We start from the raw sequence: 13,663 nt of genomic DNA on the forward strand, positions 1-13,663 counted from the left end.
CTCTCTCAGGCTTCATATGACACAAACAGATTTAATACAACCTAGGTGGATCAAAGTCTCTTGAATATAATTTCTATAGCTGCTTGACTCTATGATTGGGATGTTATTGGGGGGTTGCAGAGCATGAGACATGAATCATTAACTGAGTGAAGGGTCATGCAAGAGGAGAAATGAACCCAGAAGACGGATGGATCTTTACTATGGGAAAGCTCATGTGCCAGAAAATAGACACAAGGGGGTAAGGGAAGGGTTTGGGCTAAGAGACCTAGTACTTAAGTACTCTCTGTTCACTCCCCGAAGAGTTCAGGTTTTCCCAGTATAGCCTAGAAAGACAGACTCATTGAAGCTAAATGGAATTGTATCTTCAAATTATAACATCCCCCATATGGAAAAACACAGAGATGGATAGCAGGAAGAAAGGACATGCTGGGCATTGGTCATATGGAAAAATAAGAAACTGAGGTTTGAATAGAAGGTGAGATATGTGCAACGCCATGTAGAAATCATATTAATTCAAATTATATATTCTAAATACCTGTTATTGAGCCCTTTGTGTGGTAAAGGCCCTATATGCATTTCCTCATTTCTATATCAATTTAACTAGGAGGATCCTAATTATTAAATTTGGGCAGAGGAGTAACAACATATCAGGACTAATCTCTTCATATTTTCAACTGGTTCTGAAAAACTATTTTACATGAACAGTTCTTCTTGGATTAAGGAGAGTCTACTTCTGCTGCCCAGACGCAGTTTTCCTGTTCAACCCTAGTTGAGTGAGAGGTGGTGGAGATTTAAAATCCAGCTGTTCCAGAAAAGAACAGAGAGGGATATTGGTAAAACAAGTGACATGTTAGTCTTTTGCATTCCATTCCTTAATGTGCATTCGTGAAACTCTTACCCTAGGACTATTGCAGTAAAAGACAAGTACTGAAATAATTACATTGTAAGATCTCCCTCAAATCTAACAATATAAAATCAAAGCAATAATAGCTACATTCCTAGAAGGGGAAACTGTATCACAAAATCTGTCTCTGTCAATACCAGTTTGGACCAGAGGTGCTAGGATGAACCTACCAGATAGTTTATAGAGGAGATGAATGGTTCTTAGCAGAGGCAGAATAGTTTAATGTCAGCACCAGTGGTTTCAGTGGTCCATGTGCAAAGGGCAAAAGAAGACAGTTCATTGGTTGAGCAAGAAGAATGGCACACACCTGAAAAGAGAATCAGAAATTCACATTATTGTGAGTTCTTTGGTACAAGACTTGCCATGCCTTGATTCCAGTTTATCTGAAGCCCAAACTTTCTCCTCCTGGGTTCCCTCAGATTCTGTCTTAAAACAAACAAATAAACAAAACCAAAAACAATACCCTATCCTTTTTGAATGGCATTTCTTTTTCCTTCAAACCAAAAGACCCTGGCTAAAACAAGCTCATTTACTAAAAAAACAAATGTCAGTCTCATCCCAGAATATTAACACATCAGTTTATCAAGTATCTAATGTTAAAAAAGCTTTGGTAGCAATTGGGAAATTGTTAAGTCTTCATTTTCGTGTCTGAAAACACATATCTGGGTCCAATTGTACTGATCTATTTAGTTCTTCGCTAAGAAGTCTCCCATTACTAAACTTCTGAGTTTTTGATTGTCAAATCCTTGTTATAAGGCAAACTTTGTTTAATCTGTAACTGATCAACATTGATTTTTATTTTGACTTCGGGGATGTAGTACTTGTTTTATATTTTCTCTGAACTTCAAGTTCAGAAGGCTGGTTGAATTTTGTACTATTTTCATCAGTGTAGTCCACCTAGAATTTGTGATTGTTTTGAGGATATTTGGCTCAGTTTAGTCAAGCTCTCTACTAATTTTCTTAATATGCTCTTATTTAATATTTAACATATCACAAGCCATGAATTTGAATTTCTTTCTCTCAACATTTAGGTAGGTCATTCCTCTTGACAGCTTTTTCAGGCCAAATATGTAGTTTTCATGTTTGAATATGAAGCTAATATGTAACTCTGGACAATCTGTGAAGGATTTGGTGTACCTGAATTAATAGATTTTCTTGCATAAGCCATTTACCTTTTTGGCTAAGTTGGCATGAGTTATATCTTTGTATTAAGGAAAGTAAGGAAAATTTCTCTTGATATTTGAGATAGGAAGCAGTGAACTTGTGAAGGAGTTTTTCTGAGCCATTAAAAATGTCAGTGTAAGAGGATGTCAAAACTGAAATTTCAGCTTAGGCACCAAGAAGCAGTAATTGCCACTGAAGGCATCAGGTCAGTATTATAAAGAGAAAGAAAAAAGATTTGGATTCAAGATTCTCAGGAACCCCTCAGGCAAGGGCATAAAAAAGGTATTAAATTTGGAGAAGGCAAAAGATTTTATAAGACGTGTATATGTGTGTGTGTGTGTGTGTGTGTGTGTGAGAGAGAGAGAGAGAGAGAGAGAGAGAACTATCATCATGCTTTGGATGAAGATTGAAATATTGATTAATATCTTACACTGGACACTTCTAACTTCTAAATTGAGGCCATGTTTTATAACTTGAGATATATCTTGAACAATTTATTACTCTAGATTTAGCCCAAAACTCATAGAGCACACATTTTCATCCAGAAAGGAAAAATAAGGAAAAATAAGAAAAATAAGCCACCCCACTGAATAAAATTTAAAAATAAAATTATGTTTTGTTTACATCCATAGGGTATACTTTTTCAACAAAATGGCTACACCGATGTTTATTTAGATAAAATATGCTGTTGGAGAGTTATCTCTTGTGTTTCACGCATCAGGTGATCAGGGAAGGTCATTAAAAATAAAATCTAGAAAGGACTGTAGCAGATTATATTCTTCCTGGAAACCGCACTTTATTAGAATGTTTAATTTTGTGATTGATAGAATAATAAGAGATGCATTCCTTAAATATCAGTAATTCTTAAGTGACTTATCCTCTTTTGAAAACATAAGGTTGTTGAATGGATTAGGGTATTTAAATGCAATACATTGGACCCTCAAACCAATAGAGTTCAGATTGAGGTTGAGGTTTTTGAAGACAGCACAAGAAGTAAGAGAAAAGCAGTACCTTAAGATTTAGCTCCATTAGTATCTAAGGATAGGACTTTTGAGTTAATCCTGACAGCAGTATAATCTTGTAAAAGGACATTTGGTTGGCAGGGAGGGGAATCAAAACTTTACTGGAGAGCTGAATAAGAGTTGGCTGGGATTTTTAAAAGAAACCACAGCAAATAGAAGAGAGTGGCCTTTTTACACGCTCCAAAGTAGGAAATATAACTCTATTTCTATGAGGAACCAAAGAAAATAGAACTCCAGTATTTCTAATACCTGAAAAAAGAGAATGAGAAACAAAGGACAGGAAATACCAGTAAGCACTGGGAATTGAGGAGAAGTCAGTGAGGGTAGATGGTTAGTGACTACAGTTAAGCCCAGTTAGTCAACAGAATAAGAGACAGAAGGAGAGAGCAGCTGCCACCACTAGAAAAGAATGTCCTAGTGCTAAGAGACAATTATCAAGACACTGTTTTCATTTCACTGAATATGCTCCTCTCTTAAAAAGCCATTTTAACAGCCCATGGTTAATTTTATATGGGCTGGAATTGATATAACTGAATTGATGGAAGATATAGGCAATAATAAAAAATAGTGTGCATTTATCAAGTTTGCCATCATTAAAACATCTTCATGCAGTGTAATGCCATAATTGACGAAAGGGATATGAGTAGCTGTGGGTAAATAGAGAACTGCCTTAGTAATAAAATGTTAAGTGAGCTATTGACATCTGCCTACCATTTATTTGAGAAATAGAGTCACATAAATTCAGGACAATTAATGTTTTATATTTCACTTTTGAGTTTCATATCCTGACAACATGGCACTGGACTCCTAGAGCACCCCCCCACCCGCTCCTCCTTTCTGTTGATGACTACTTGTCACTCATTTCACTTCGTGTCAGTAGGTCTATCACCGTGTAGGAGGAGGATGACAGGCTGTAAAACCTGAACCAGTTTATATTTGTAGTTGCTTATAGTACTGTTAAGAGCTTACATGGGAAGAAAGATTGAAAATACTACCTAAAACTTACATGAGGGTATTCTCTCTGGCTTTTAATCATTATATATATGTCAATATAATATAATAATATTAATATATATATGTCATTACCACATATAATTGAGAGGTGGCCATTTATGACAAGGCAATTATAAGCAAAAATTCTTGTCCTTTCTAAGCAGTGGAAACAGAATGTGTTAGCTAAGACATGACCAGTGTTAGTTTGTAGAATTATCCCCTTTCTACTACACTAATGAATATTTAAATGTAAAGAAACCCAACTATTTCTGAAAAGCACGACAGAGTTTATTCCATTCCTTCCATAGGCATACAGTAATTTTGAACATAATGCAACTGAATTTGTGAAGTCATTTCTTATTAATCTGTAATCATAGAATTGATATATTTTATTATATTTTGTTATAAAAAGGTCTATAAGACAGTCTTACAACCTAAAAATATAGAAGTTTCCCTTTACAATACCACTGTCTTCAATCTTGTTTCTTAGAGATAACCAACAACTGTTAACAATTTGATATGTAACTTGCCAGATATTTTCTATGAACATATAAACATGTAATCATTCTACCTATGGGTAACCTGTTTATCGAAAAGTCATAATTCAATCAATAAAACATAATGGGGTTTTAGTTTTATGGCTTCTATCTTCATAAAGGATGTATTCACATCCCCTCTGTCAAGTACCTCTTCCCTAAAATTTCTGACTACTTTTACTTATTAAAGTTTAAGTCAGTATTCAGTACATATTAAGATTCTAATATCGAATTCAACAGCTTTCCTTTCTCCAGCATTCCTCACTTGTATTTTCTTTTCCTTTTCTCATGGGTGGAGAGGGAGAGGTCGTAGGACTTGAAATTGGAAAGAAAAGAAAAAGAAAAGAAAAGAGACTGTTCTTTCACTAGAAGCCCCAACTCTCTGGGTCTTGACCATCTGGGAATGGAACGGGGAAGAGGAAAGGTGGGGATGAGGGGTTTCCTGTGAATGGGAACTCACCACCGGTAGTAGGAGAAGTCCCCAGGCTCATGTAGGTTTGTCCTGTTTCCTTCAGGTTTTTTCCTCACAGTTGGCTTCTACTGGTTTGTGGCTTATGAGTTCACAATGCATATGATTTCCTGAGAAGGATTTTAACCTCACTTGCAATCCTAGATGTCATATAGAAATACCTGAGGGAGAACGCCCTTTGTCCTTTTTGTCCCTGATTGACATCTCTATCCTCTGTACAGGGCCTGGGCTTGAATAGCTCTTACCCTACCCTAGGCTCCATGCTTCTTTGTGAAACCCTGTTTCTTCTCCAGGAAGTACAGAGACTGATTATGGGAGCCTGCTGTCCTCCTCTCAGGCATTCTATCCCAAAGATCTTTTTCAGCCTGTTGGTGGCTACTCTCAAAAACCTCTGCCTTCAGAAACCTCACACAAAATGTAGTCTCCAGTATCAAAATTCAGTTACTCCCAAACTCCAGAAACAGAGGTCCAGTTTTTGTAGAGATCCCATCACAACGTTTTGCTGTTTTGGCCAGAAAAGAGAGGCCAGTGTCAGCATCTGAGCAAGCATACAGCGGGAGGGAAGACAGTGCTCATCTTGGTAGAAAACCACTCTCAGTATCCACCAGCCAATTTCCTAAAGCTGTCCCTTCATTTTGCTTTGAGCTAAGTGGGACTCCAACACCATCCCCTGCTGAGAGGGGAGAAAGTACCCTCTCACCCCTAATATGTCCCATCACTAAAACCATCTTTCCTATAAAGCCCTGGTCCTCTCCTTATAGAGCAGGTTCAGGAGAAGATTTTGAGTGGAGATAATATTTTCAGAGTTACTTTTCTGTTTCTCTTTGTAAGCCTAAGATAGGGATCTGGGCCTAGCCATCACTGGGGGGACAGCAGGAAATGAGCCATCTAGTACAATGCTCCACAGATGTAAACACATCGACACACACACACACACACACACACACACACACACACACACAACTATCACTGTGCTACCCACCTTGTTGTACAGGTTGATACTGTATAACATTTTATCAGTATTTCCTTCACTGTAAATAAAGCGCCACTACATTCTATTAATAGAATAAACATATGCCACTTCCTGGCCAGGATATTGATTTATTTACTTATTTGTTTGTTTTTAAAAAAAAAAAAAAAGATCTTATCTACTTTTTTTGAGATAGACAGAGACATGAGCAGGGTAGGGGAGAGAGAGAGAGAGAGAGAGAGAAAAGCAGACTTCCTGCTGAGCAGGGAGCCCAGTGGAACCCTGGGATCATGACCTGAGCCAAAGGCAAATGCTTGACCCCACTGAGCCACCCAGATGCCCCTGGCCAGGGTATTTAATTGCTAGGTCTGTTCCCTCTGCCTCAGTGAGGCATGAGTTAGAAATAAACCTTTGTGTTAAAAGCCACTAAGGGGATGTTTATTACTACACCATAGCCTTTCCTATCCAGACACGATAAAGGCTGAAGTTGTTTATTAGGTCATTAGATTTTGTGTGTGCCATTTATTTCGTTTCCATATTTTTACTATTTCACTGTTTGAGTGACTGTCATTCTACATTTATCTTTGTACATATGAACTGCTGGACCAAATATTTAAGCTGTGTGGAAAGTGTTAAATTTGTCTCGAAAAGACATGATTTGTGCATTCACCAACAATATTTCAGGATACTTACCCTGAATATTATGAGTCTCTTTATGAGGCGAAGAACTTTCTCATTTTAATTTATATTTTCTGAATTATTTGTGAGATTTAGTGTTCATTGGGCATATTTTGTTTGGTAAATTTTTCATTGAGCTCATTTGCTGTTTTTCTATTATATTGTTTTTCTTTTCCTATTGAAAATATTACAGAAATTATTTGAAAGTAAGGTCCTTGACCCTTTGTCTTTAAATATATATATTTAACATTTTAAATCTACTCATTTGAATTTATTTATTCGTTCACTCATTCATTTATTTTTAGAGAGGGGAAGGGGGGAAGAAGGGCAGAGAGAGAGGGAGAGAGAGACCAAGCAGACTCCATGCTCATCATGGAGTCTGATAATAGGCTTAATCTCACGACCATGAGATCATGTCCTGAGCTGAAATCAAGAGTTGGATGCTTAAGATCAACTGAGCCTCCCAGGTGCTCCTGTCTTTAAATATTTTTTCAACATTTTCTGCAATGTAGGTCACTGGGAATTTTTCCAGAATATTTTATCATATAAAACTTGACAATTTTCATATGCTGATGTCCATCATTCTTTTTCTTGTATGTGTTATGTCATGTTTCAGAAGGCACCTTGTGAAAATTTTTTATATTTTTCTTCTTTGTCAGAAGTTCAACACTGACTCCACATTAGAATTATTAGGAGAGTTTTTAAAAACACTGATATTCTGGTCCCACTCCCAGATATCCAGATTTAATTGGTCTAAGAGGATCTAGGCATCTGCATTTTAAAAGTGCCACCACACCCCCTTCCCCAGGTCGTTATTGAATTGGAGTGGGTGTTTGCTGGGTGACAAATCCTCTCCTTTGTGAAATGCAAATAGAATAGGCCCTTGTCAAGGGAGTAATAGACTGTTAGCCTGGATCTGAGAAGGCAAGGTGTTCTGTGCAAAAACCAGCTAGCTGATGGAGCCTAGAGTAGGGTAAGAGCTGTTAAGCCCAGGCCCTGTAAGGAGGATACAGATGTCAGGAATCAGGGACAAAAAGGACAAAGGCTGTTCTCCCTCAGGTGTTTCTATATAACATTTAGGACTGCAAGTGTACCTAAGTAATACAATTGTTCAAATTAAAAATTAAATTTTGATTTCTACAATTATGAATGAAATGGAAGATTAATCATCTTTATTAGCATTAAGTATTTTTTAATGAATTACTTTATCATCTCTTTTGTCTACTTGGATACTTTTCTTAATGATTTGAAAGAGTGACATTAAAAATTATTTAAATTATTAACTTTCCTGCTTAGTAAATATAGGATATACCACTTAAAAATGTCTCTTAGAAAATGATTAGTTGGTCAAATATATTACTTTCATGAATCTTTCTCTTGCTTTTATTCTTTAGTTTTTTAAAATTCTGATTTTTTTATAATGTCTGTTTTTTTTTAACTTGTCTCTATAGTTGCCAGATTTAGAAAATAAAAAATATGACACTGTTAAATCCTCAGATAAAAAGCTGATAATTACTTTTTTGCATAGGATATATTATATTGAAAACTTCTGTTGATCAGAAATTCTAATTAAATTGTGTGTACTGTATTTTATTAGGCAAACCTATTTCTATTTTTTTTTTTAAAGATTTTATTTATTTATTTGACAGAGAGAGATCACAAGTAGACGGAGAGGCAGGCAGAGAGAGAGAGAGAGAGAGATGGAAGCAGGCTCCCTGCTGAGCAGAGAGCCCAATGCGGGACTCCATCCCAGGACCCTGCGATCATGACCTGAGCCGAAGGCAGCGGCCCAACCCACTGAGCCACCCAGGCACCCCTACCTATTTCTATTTTAATTTGAAATTATTCACTTGGTTTTTGAGAATGTGGATGTAATGATGTCTTCCAAAAATATTTGACCAAGTATACCACCAATTACAGCTTTTAATAACTCTCTACTGATTTACATTCCAACTTTATTAAAAAACAAAAAACAAAAAACAACTACCATGTCTTTAGTGGATGTATTTTTGTTTCTGCATTTCGTTATTCCTTTTTAAAACATATTCTTTTATGTTTTAAAATATCTCAAAAAATTGTAGAACTGCAATAGCTTTAGTTATATGCATTAACTTGAAGAAATAACATCAATATTGAATTGCATATGAAAAGATGCCAGATTTTTTTTTTTACATTTATTCAATTCTCCTTTATAATTCTTATTAAAATCTATTGATTCTTTTTTCTGCAAATCAGTTATCATTTTAAGTTTATCCCATTGTGTTTGAATGCTCTGATTTTTTTTATGACTATTTTCAGTGTAATAGTATTTTAAATATGTAAGAAAACTATTTCTGTGGAGTTGAAAAATTTAAAGTGCTGATGAATAAAACTCTATGGAATTAGTGTTATTTATAACAGTTTGAATTTTATAGCTTTAGAATTTTCTTTTTAGACCTTTCTTTTCTCATGGAAAAATTATGCCCCAATTTTTGTTTGTTTTAGAATTGCGCACAGTATTTTCTTATAATATTGTCTATTCTACTTCGAATTTATATATGTACTCATGTTATCTCCTTTTTCATTGACTTTTGAATATTACTTGTCTGATTTATTACTTAACAAAGACATAGCCCTTGCAGTTACTTACTCATTTTATTATTTCCTGCTTTTATAATTCATATATTTCTGTATTTAACTTGATTGCTCATCTTCATTTGTTTCCCAAAAGCTTTGTTTTAGAGTTTCTGATTTTCAGAGTCTAAAGAAATTTTCTTTAAGGTCACCATATGATAATTTATTGTAAATGCTTAATGATACTATAAAAAGATTTATCCTTTCATTGGAAGGTGAAAATTTGAAATATAATTATTATATCATCTTTAACATTTAATTATTTAACTTAATTTATCTATGTCTTTGATTTTTCTGCTTAACTATTAAATACTGAGGAAATAGTATTAAAATTTTTAGGTTTTCTCTGAGTTAAATGACTCATTTACATGTGTTAATTGCATATAACTATCCTTTATCATAACTTTTGTCTCTCAAGTAATAAAAGCTCCATTTAGTAGATTTATTTCAGATTATATTTTGATTTCTATTTATATTTTGATTTCTGCTTTTTTTTTCCTTGAGAAAAGCCTTTGGCTAGTGTAGATTTTGTTCCATTTTTACTTAATTCTTTTGGTCTTTGTGGAAATGGTGTTTGTCTAAATTTTGGTGTTGTTTGTTTTAATGATGTATTCAAATAATTTAGATTTATTGCCAAACTCATGATAATTATTGGTTTATTTTCTGTTTCTAGTCTTTTTGCCAGTTTTTTGAGCCTAGAATTGTGGTGCTTGTGTATATATCCTTAAAAACTATAAAACTATAAAACTCCAGATCCAGGGGCTCCTGGCTGGCTCAGTTGGTAGAGCATGCAACTATTGATCTTCATGGTCCTAAGTTCAAGCCCCACGTTGGGCATAGAGCTTTACTTAAAAAATTAAAAATTCTGGTCCATAGACTTTCATTTTCCATTCCTCAACTTATAATATGATTTCAATTTAAGTTTCAAAATGCTCCATTTTAGTTTTCAGAACTCCCAGCCTCACAGTTTTTAATAACAGTTTGTAAAACAATTAAACACATTTCTAGTTGTGTATGAATACTTAAATTGGTAATGCCAACTTCTTAGAGTTTTATAGACTAGTGCAGAAAATTTACTTTTAGAAGTGTAATCTTTAAATTTTTCTAAAATCGTTGACCAAATCATGGGAAACTATGCTTATTTGGAAAAAATAATGGGATTCATTTTTATTTATCCAGAAAATGATCTCACTGAGCTATTGAGAAGAATTTGGAGCAGATAAATATCTTTTTGAGTTAATATACAAAATGTAATCAATTCTGTTAGAAATCAATACTCTGGACGTTTAGACACATACTTTAATGGATGAGTTATTTTGCCATTCATTTAAAATTGAATCCTTAGACTAAAATTATTTTTGTAGTTGATTATAAGGTTACATACAGAGTTATTCTGAAGAAGTCTATTAAATATGACTTTTCTAAGCATTTGATTAAAAAAGAGTAGTTGGAGTTAAAGAAATATGAACTGTGGGGCATTTTTCAATCAGTGCAATGTCTAGAAATAGACTATTCCCTTGAGGATTGTGAGACCTTAGTGTCCTTTACTATTTTAAACAAATGGCTATTATCTACATCTGATGTTTTTAATATATAAAATGAGGACAATTTAGATACTAATAGTATTTCAGTTAGTTGTGAGGTGAGAATGAAATTACAAATTAAAAAAAACTAACATTTTTCTTGGACTTAAGAAACATTATGACCAGCTTTAAAGTCCACGTCAGTTCTCAATGCCTCAGGAAAGAAGGAGGAAATCATGTATATTCCTACTCACACACACTCTCAAATGTCCTCAATGAACTGGCACAAAGAGCTCATGGAAAGATGGTGATTCCCACCACCAGGCCCTTGTGATTCTGCCATGAGTTTAACATTCTCCTAATAATGGTCTCCTCATGACTCAGACTTCTGATCTTTAGGGTTAATTCTTTCCTTTATTCTTCAGGGTTGGGCGTGAATAAAAACTTTTCCACTTAGTTTAGAGAAAACAGGAAGAAATTAATCAAAAAATTTCAAAAAGTCTTTACTGAGGAAAAATGCAAAGAAAAGAAAGTGTTATGAAACAAAACCATAAATCTATAATGTTTTCTAAATTCTAATGAGAAAAGGGTTAATGTTGTTTATAAATTTGAGTTCCATTAATTGCCCATATGCAATCTGTCTCATGGTCTTTGCAAGAAAATTTTATTTTTGTAGGTGTGAATAATTATTGCTGTTCATCTCATTTTCACCCTACATATTCTCCTGGAGTGGGCTAATATATGAGTTAATTATAGACTGCTGAACCTTGAATAACATGAGGGTTAGGGGTGCTGACCCCCCAGCATAGTAAAAAATATGCATATAACTTTTGATTCCTCAAAAACTTAACACTGCTAATAGTCTACTGTTGACTGGAAGCCTTCCCAATTACACATATTTTGTTTTTTATGCATTACATATCATATTTTTTATAATAAAGAGAAAAGAAAATATTAACATCAAAAAAGAAAAAAACTACATTTACAATACCGTATCACAAAAAATTCATGTATAAGTGGATCACATGGTTCAAACCCATGTGTTCAAGGGTCAACTGTATTTTCAAGATGTCATAGGCCATAGTATATTATTATGTCCAGAGACTTTTATTAACTACTTTAGAAATTCCACAGCAGAAATTTTTCCAAGTTAGTGTATAAATTAATGCATAAATGGGACGCCTGGGTGGCTCAGTTGGTTGGACGACTGCCTTCGGCTCAGGTCATGATCCCGGAGTCCCGGGATTGATCCCACGTTGGGCTCCCAGCTCCACGGGGAGTCTGCTTCTCTCTCTGACCTTCTCCTTGCTCATGCTCTCTCTCACTGTCTCTCTCTCAAATAAATAAATAAAAAATCTTAAAAAAAAATTAATGCATAAATGATGTATTCATAATGTGTGAAAATACTACTAGTGAATGATGTTTCTCTAGAATGAACAATATTTTGTGCTCCAAATGTTCAAGTTTACTACTATATTATCTTACCCTTTCTACTAATTACAATTTGTATCCTTTCTAAGTCTGTATCAAAATCTAAAGGTATTATTTTATACCTGGGCCTTAATAACAGGTAATTCATGATTTACACTGAGAATGTTTTAATATAACAACACGTCCTCTTCCACCATCCAATTTCAAAAAAATAATGGAAACATGAATATTTGAGAAAAGTGTCCCAGTAATAAAAATGAAAACAATTTTTCTTTTTCATATGCCATCCCAGGTAAAATTTCCTGTCAGGAAAAAAATGATAATTTCAAAGCAGAGCCAGAGATACAAAACTAATAATTCCAACAGACAGTGAAGATAATGAATCAGAAGTAATAAATATATTTTCTGAGTTGCACCTTAAGGAATGGTTAGTAGAATGAATATCATATAATTTATTGTGCATTATAATGTGGGAGAACTTTCAAAAGTATTTTTTAAATGAAATGATGGTGGTAATTTGAAGTAGATAAAGAAAAGTACTTTATAATGAAAGCAAAATGTTTTCTTTATCATATTTGCATAAAATTTAAATATTCTGAAGACATTATGAAATTAATATGCAATTACTTTGAAAATTTTCCACACCTGAGCTTTTATGGATTTACAGACTATCCTTTTTTATTTTCATCATTTCTGTTCTCTATTTAAACCTCTTTGAAGAACTAAGTTTTTTTATAGTTTTATGAAACTTTTCTCCTAAATTCCGCTATAGCACAGTGAGAAATGAATAAAAGCTTCAAAAGACCCTCTTTTAGTACTTGTTGTTTATTGTAGCTCCACTGTCTCAGCCCCCACCCTTTTTCCTTAGGATAAGAGCATAAAATCTTTATTCTGAACCTATTTTATTTTTCATGTGTAAAGTTTGAGGCAAAGCAGATTTTCCAGCTTCTGTTATAATTAGTCTAGGAAAGGAATACAAAGCAGCAGCCTGTTGGTTGTTATCATGCTCAAACCATTCCTGTGGGGTATTTTGAGAAGGCACATCTGTTACAGAGAAGAAAATGGGAAGAAAGAAAAAGTTCTTATATAAATCTTTATTGGGGAGGTAGACAAAGGGTGTTTCCCCCTTTATTGCAGAAAGATTGCTTCAAATATGGATGAAAAAGCAGTTAAAGATTAGGTTAATGGAGAAACTTTGTATTCTTTATTCAAAAGGTAGTTTTTAAAATGGGTGAAATTATCTTTCCAAAATGTATTAAAATAGAAATAAGATGTCTTAATTTTAGTTTGACAATCAGTGTGAATTTATATATATGACATGTTAATTTTTGACATTCTTTTTACAATATTAACGAGGCTG

At 34.1% G+C, this 13,663-nt stretch overlaps 1 long non-coding RNA gene across 1 annotated transcript; it reads right to left on the reverse strand.

Annotated features, from left to right (window-relative positions):
* Positions 1 to 665: 665 nt before the first annotated feature.
* LOC125080458 (uncharacterized) lies at positions 666 to 11,205 on the reverse strand. Its single transcript, XR_007121397.1, has 3 exons — positions 11,127 to 11,205; positions 1,075 to 1,211; positions 666 to 802 (listed from the first exon to the last, which is right to left on the reverse strand). It is a non-coding gene; the product is annotated as an uncharacterized LOC125080458 (long non-coding RNA).
* Between the last annotated feature and the right edge of the window lie 2,458 nt (positions 11,206 to 13,663).

Source organism: Lutra lutra, chromosome 11 (assembly GCF_902655055.1).
Source record: "Lutra lutra chromosome 11, mLutLut1.2, whole genome shotgun sequence".
Taxonomy (NCBI): domain Eukaryota; kingdom Metazoa; phylum Chordata; class Mammalia; order Carnivora; family Mustelidae; genus Lutra; species Lutra lutra.